This window comes from Platichthys flesus, chromosome 5, assembly GCF_949316205.1.
Source record: "Platichthys flesus chromosome 5, fPlaFle2.1, whole genome shotgun sequence".
Taxonomy (NCBI): Eukaryota; Metazoa; Chordata; class Actinopteri; order Pleuronectiformes; family Pleuronectidae; genus Platichthys; species Platichthys flesus.
Genome location: NC_084949.1, coordinates 26,217,984 through 26,225,304, shown reverse-complemented (window position 1 = coordinate 26,225,304; position 7,321 = coordinate 26,217,984).

Sequence of the window (7,321 nt, the reverse complement as noted above, 5' to 3'; positions counted from 1 at the left end):
CTGAGTGGAAGATTGAAGCGGCTCTGCAGCAGGAATTAATATCATCCTTTGGCATGTGTGTGTGTGTGTGTCTGTGTGTGTCTGTGTGTGTCACAGTATGTATGTGTGTGCATTTTATCTGCTTTCAAACAACCTGCTGTGTCTGACAGTGCAGATCTGCTTGAGTGCGTCCTCAAAATGAGACCAGCTACCATTCATAGTGTGTGTGTGTGTGTGTGTGTGTGTGTGTCTGTGTGTGTGTGTGTGTGTTGGAGGGATTTTGTTATGAAGCCCTGTTCTGTCGGGGGAGTGATGGCTGAGTCGGGGTATCTGAAGCTTTTTTAATTAATCTGCCTTTCAGTCTTCAGGGCTCCACAATGAGGCTGCGCTTGTTCGGCTCGCTCGCTGTCACTCTCACACAAAAAAAACGCACACACTCTTTTCGCTCTGTCTCACATGCATGTGTATATTGTAATGCCACGCTGCCCGTTTCGTACGCACTCGCCGTGTGCTCGAACGCACACACAATGCAAACAATCAGCCGAACACACAGATTCCTCGTCTCACAGAAGTCTCACCCCTGCACACACACAAGTCACCCACACAGGAGCATTGTGTATTACACTGTACAACATTAACACACTTAGTCATGCGTGCACCTCACACGCAGCTAATGCACCCGTACCCGTCCCTGTCATCTCTTCATTCTCCCGGTTGATTGAGTTCCCCTCCTCTAACCTTGGTTTACTGCCTCCACTCCTCACCCCTCTGCCCCCCCCCCCCCCCCCCCCGGTGCCTGATTAGCATTAACACAGCAGGTCGGTTTGCACTCTGACAGCTAGCGTGGTGGGTTCGATGCCCCGGCAGCGGGGAGCAACGGGTAAAATAAGTGTTGATTGACCCCCCCACACACACACACACACACACACACACACACACACACACAGAGCTGGGTTAAGTAAAGGGGGTTTGATTTTGTGGCTTTTAAACTGCAGTGATTCCATCGCAGTTCTCTGCTGAGGTCAGATTCAGTGAGGACGGAGAAAGAAAAGAGAGGAAGAAAAAAAATTAACAATCTAGAAAGAAAAGGATTTTTAGAGAAGCTTATCTCGTTCCATGAGACCCTGACGTGAGTCCACAGAGTAAACATCTGAGCGTCTCTTCTCCTCGATGGTCGGTTGGTCATCTCTAATCTCTCCGGGGTGAATCCCTTTGTGTAAATCACCTGGACACACAGCACACTGCAGAAACACAAACAGAGTAGACAGCAGGAATGTTTGTTTGACTGGCCCAGGAGCCGACTGTCAGAAATGTCCTCGAGCAAGGCACTGGAGCTGAAGACGTGGGCGATGCACCTGTATGTTGGTCAGACTGAGGATGGGAGCTCTGCAGCTCTGAGATATGAATTCACCGATCTCCACACACATGGATTCTAAAGATAAGGAGTGTGTGTTGTTTTAGTTATTCCAACATAGAAAGAGAAAAACAACAATCTGCCAGAATGACTGTGCTGCTCAGCTGGTACCAGGGATTCTGTTGAAGAAGTTAAATAATGCACTTTATTATAAATCAAACATTCCTCAAATAGAAAATAAACTGCTGGATGCTTTCCTGATGTAAAACAGAGACTCGGCTTATTATGATCTATAGTTGCATTTATTACCTTCAGCTAATATTTTTATTCTTTTATAAAAACTTTCAAAAGCTAAAGTTCTCTTAGTACCTTTAATCCGATCAGAAACTTTTTGTTCCTTGATAAAAGAGAGAAGTGTTTTTTAAACACACAGTTAATTGGACAGCTCTGTTTAATAATAGATTCAGTATAATACACTGCAGTATTGCTGCAGCTTCTATCATATATTTACCTATTATCATGCTTTTTATTTTAGGGTTAGAAGCCGTTGAAACCTTGTTTAGATAAGTGTTATTTAACTATTATTATTATTATGATGATGATCATTATGTTTGATGTCTATAGACATTCTGTGGCCGTCTCTGTGCATGTCAGTAACTCACAGTGAATCATATGATCATTTCATTCCTGATTATTGAGACTCAGCCTCTTGCTTTTGTCTCTGTCCTGGTAAAATAACATTTCCCATGATGCAAATCAGCGACGTGTCCTCACGGTGGAAACTTAAGAAACGTCCCAAAACACCCACAAAAGATGTAATCCTCCAATTGTGTGACAACAGCAGAGTAATCCGGTCCCAGCAGAGTGAAGCACGGCACATTCAAATAATAACAATAGTGGAGAGAAACCGCAGCGTGCCACCTCTCGTTCCTGAAGCATCACTTAAATAACAATTGCTTGGCAATTACCAACTGCAGAACATTATCTGAGGGAAATGCTTTAATGCTTCTATGCTTCTGCTCGGCTCCTTGGGGCGAAATGTAGTAAAAAAAGAGGCATCAAAATAAAGAGGGGAGTGGAAAGCAGTTGTGTGGAGATGGTGGGAGGCAGGCGGTGACTGTCCTGTACAGTGACGGGTGGATTTTGGTGTTCGGGCTGTTTCATGTGTTTGTTTTGTTTCCTCTTCACGTTGCTCATCTTCTTTTTACACCAGTCAGCAGTTCCCTGCGTTTCCCAGAACCACTTAGTCTTCCTGCGCTCTGCACTCTTATTTTATTACTGCTAAGTGTCGGTGGAAGCTGTGTGTCCGATTGAGAAAGACCTGTTTCATTTAAATCTCTGTGGTCCATGAGAGGTTTTCCTCCCTGCGGCTGCTCCGGGTTTCCCCCTCAGGACATGTGTGAGTAAATGGTTATTGAATCCACAGAGATCGATGAGTCGCTGCCGTCCGATGAGCAAAGTCTGACCCGTTCTGACAGATCTGGGCCCACGATCAATTTGCTGACGCTGCTCCACTGCTCATTCCAACGAAAGGAACTGGATTTGATTTCTCTGACATTGAGACACTTTTATTTCCACAGCTGTTGAGCCTTGATGTGAAATGACAGCTCTCAATTTGCACTTGAATTATCGGCACTGACCCCGAACCTGATCTGTTTTTACAGTAAACACTTTGTTGATGATGGAATGTCAGAACGTCACATTGTGGTTGTGTACGTCTCCGCCCCCTCACGGTGCCGGGGTCAGCGGTTCAGGGCCACGCCCCCCCCCCCCCGTGCTCCCGGGTTGCCGAGCAATCGATAACAGGCAGCGGTAGTGGTTGCCGGGGGCGACAGACGGAAAAGTTATGGTTGCTAGGTAGCAGATAAGAACACAGGCTTCCATTGATTGGCTTCTGACACGACGGCAGAGAAAGAACAGTAGGTTGGGTGTTGACACATGAGGGACGCAAACACACATTCGTGTACACTTACAGACCTACACACACACTCACACGCACTGACAGAACTGAGCACACACACACACACACACACACACACACACACACACAAACCTACAGACACACGTGAGTGGTTCAATGACCTTTCTACACTGGCATCAATCAGCTGGACCACATGATAGGAACAGGAAACAGAGGGCGAGACAACATCAACGGGGGGGGGGGGAGACTGAATAATAATTTGATTTTTGCTCTCGTGCGACCAGAGAGTGTAAATAAAGATGGACGATGCTTCTCAACGAGAGGCTGCAAACCCGAACCAGACGGAAACCTGAATATCAATTTCAAATAATTTGGCCCAAATCTCCAAAAGAACCCAAATATCCCGGATGCAGGAGCCTCCATCTTGTGTAGTTTGACGTCATTTTGATGGCGAGCTGCAGAATCAGGACTCCACCGATTCAACAATCGACCAGTTGTGATGGAGTCACGTTTCATCCCTCCTCTATTGCATTAAAACCACCGAGTAGAACCAAATCATACAAGCGGACAATCATCAGACGTTTCCATGCAGCGAAATGAGGAAATCATTACTGTTGCAGTCGACGGCTAATTTGCACGACTCTCCAGCGACCTGCAGCCTCCGGGCGGTGACGTCAGAACCAGCTTCTTCTTCACGTCCCTTTGAAGAACTTGTTCTATTCGGTGCTGCGAGCGAGCGAGGCCACGCTGCTGCCGCTTCCTGTTTGTGTGAAGCTCTAATGGGAGGAAGCCGCCTCATTAAACCGAGCGCTGTACACATCTGTCCTCCAGTAAACACGTATTATATGACAGCAGCCTGATTAAATGGGCAACTGCCCCCCCCCCCGCTCTGCAACCCTCTTCTGTATCAACCTGCCTGATTAAATGCAAAGCAATATACTGGGAAGTCTCTCATGTATAGAGCACCTGATTAAAAGTGGATTACTGTACACTTGTCTATTTAACTTACCTCAAGAGTTTTACACAGAAATCAAGCAGTCAGTTTCCCAGCTCCCCCCCGGTTCCCCCCCCCCCCGACCACTAAGCCGCTCTGGAGTCCAGACACAGGTCCTCGGCCCCGGCATCGCCTCTTAGAGATACAGTTGTCTCGGTGTTGCTCTGCGGCCGTGTAGAAGCTCAATAAAAGCTTTTAGCTGGAGCTCCGAGGGAGGATGTTAAGCCCCCAAGACCCGTGTTCTCGGCTTACAGACGGGGAGTGAGTGTGTCGGAGGGTTGTGTACCACTTCACCGGCAACACAAACTCGCAAGCAAAAGCTTTTCCCTGACGCTGTTAAATGCTGTTAGGCTCGCCGGCTCCACGCCAGCCTCGCTCCCTCAACTTGATCTTCTCACCTCATTTGCAGGAAATTCCATCGCTCGCTGCTTTCGGAGTCTGTGATGCTGGTTTGTAGCGGAGGAATAAAAACAAGAGGGAGAGGCGTCTCTGATGGAAATGAAAGGAAAACAGGCTAGGGTTAGGGTTAGAAAGTTAAACCCAGACGGAGGATGACATAAGTTCAGGGTGCAGGACTTCTTCAGCTGGTCGGGAGGATGAAGTGAGACAAAAAGCTGAAAAACAAATAATCATGGAGGACTAAAGAAGAAAGTATACCTGATACCTTTGTGTTTAAAATCTAACAGTGTGTTTCCCCGGTTTAGTGTGAACATATAAGTCATGTGACCGAGTCCAAAGGCAACAGTAATCGTTCCTGTTCCAACTGGCCCCACTGGAATGGGACCTGCCATTATGGACAGTTTGAGGAGCAATGAAATGTACAAATGAGGGTAATGTGCCTAACATTAGAGAGAGAGAGAGGGAGAGAGAGAGAGAAAGAGGGGGGGGGGGGGTCAGTCATGACCTGGTGCACTTGATGGATTGTTGAGTTTGGAAAGCAGTGAGGAGGAGGAGGAGGAGGAGGAGGAGGAGGAGGCCGAGCAGCGAAGCCTTTATTCACCATGTTCGAAGCTGGGTTCTGAACTAAAGGAAAGTGGCTCTACTGAAGGGGGGGCTCTGGGGGAGGTGACTTGATAGGGTTAGGGTTAGGGTTAGATATCCAGTTCTATTTAGAGATTAAAATAGAAAAAGGCAAACAAAGGGTTCTTGAAAGACTGACTGCTTTGGTAACTTCTAAACCAGAAAGTGGATGAGCGCGGTAATTTATACAAGATGAATGAAGGGATCAGGTGATGTAGGAGGTGTGTAGGAGCATATTCATGTTCCGGGGCTGAAGAGAGAGCACAGTGAACTTTACATTTTCTGAGACTGACAGATTTTGGTGGAAGGTGATGTCCCTCGCTATCCGTTGTCACTGCCGTCCGTCCCCCGGTGGATTCCAGGAGACGGAAGCTGAGTAGCTGTGACATTTCCCGTGAAAATCATGTCCCCTCTGCCGGCCTCCGTCGGCACAGAGGTTGTGGTAAAAGCTCGGTTTGGTTTCCCCTCTGGATGAACTCTCCGTCATGCTGCACCGAGAAGTTTGACTTTTCTGTGAACGGCAGCAGGTGAAGAAACGGAAAGAGCAACACGGACAGAAAATCCAGGGAAACAGACACGTGCACACGTTCATGTGATTGTTTTATAGCTTCATTAAGACACTGGCTGTGTTCGGGATCCACCCCAGCTCTTCTGTCCACCTGTGTTGGACAGTAGTTGTGTATCCCACCATGTTGAAATGCATCAACCTGCAAAGCTGCACCTCACAGCCTGCTCGCTTCTCTGATCCTGTCAGAGTCCGTCCACATCAACAGAATCTCATCATGGCTCACGTGAGACAGAGCTGTGTTGACATTGTCCTGATTTTTATTTCTTTCAGTTAATGTTGAACAGTTTCCCAACGTTGCAAAACTGACTGTAAGGAAGTCAATGAAAAGGGAAACTCTCATTTCACAGACTTTTAAATCGAGCTCCGCAGCGGGAGGAGGGGTAGAGAGTCAGAGAAACACTCCGACAGGGAGAGAAGCATCCAGCGCCTCCAGAGAGGAAAAGCTTGTAGCGAGATATGAAACGTGACGGAGGCAGCTTGTCGTGCTGCGGGTGCAGTACAACACTTTGCATGCAGGAAGGTGGAGACAGGGAGGAGAGGGCGGCTGATTTGGTGTCGACGAGACTGGACCTCGTTTTACTCTCCTCCCTTATTCCCCCCATCTCTCTGACTTTATCTCTTTCTACCTCGCTCCAATTTCTCTCCCTCCTTCCTCCTCCTCCGTCAGCCACACTCTGACTTCTTTGGAGATGAAATCACAGCGAGTTCCTGGAGCTTCATCCGAACACGTCTGAGGGGACGAGCCACGTGCTCTGTGCCTCCTGCTCACTGTGCACACAGTGTTTCACTGAATGTCATGTGCACATCACAGGGGGGCGGGGCATATGTTCTTAAATGTGTTTGTGAGCTTTTCAGTTAATTAATGATCCTTTCAATGTGACGTGGAGCTTGTTTTGAGAGACAGGAAATGAAGAGAAAGTGAGACAAACAGAGAGCATTAAAGGGAGGAGGAGAGGGGGGGGAGGGAGGGGAGGAGAGAGGGAGCGAGTGCTGGTCAAACTGCAGGGCGGCGTGCTGCGGCCTGTGGGCTGATCCATCACAAGAGGTTGTTAAGAGGCAGGGGAGCTGTGAGTGAGTGATGACTTCAAAACAAGATGCACCCACACACAAACCCGTGTCCACCAGAAACAAACAGTTGGGACGAGAACTGCCACAAGGAGCCTCCACCAACAACTCCACCTTCCAGGGCTTTTTCTTTATGTCCGGACTCTGGGGTCATACACTTCTCTGACCACAGCACGGTGGAGGGAGGTGTGTGTTTCTTGTGTGTCGTGGGTGAAGGTGTTGGAAAGAAGAAGCTGGATTATAAGGATGTGGAGCTGAGAGATGAAACAGGTGGTTGGTTTTACTGCTGACCTCGTAAAAACACAGGTTTTAAAAACACAGGTTTTAAAAACATCCTGGTTTTAAAAACATCCTGGTTTTAAAACATCCTGGTTGTCAGAGCTGCACTGGCTGCTCCTCAGAGACTCCAGGTAAAGATGG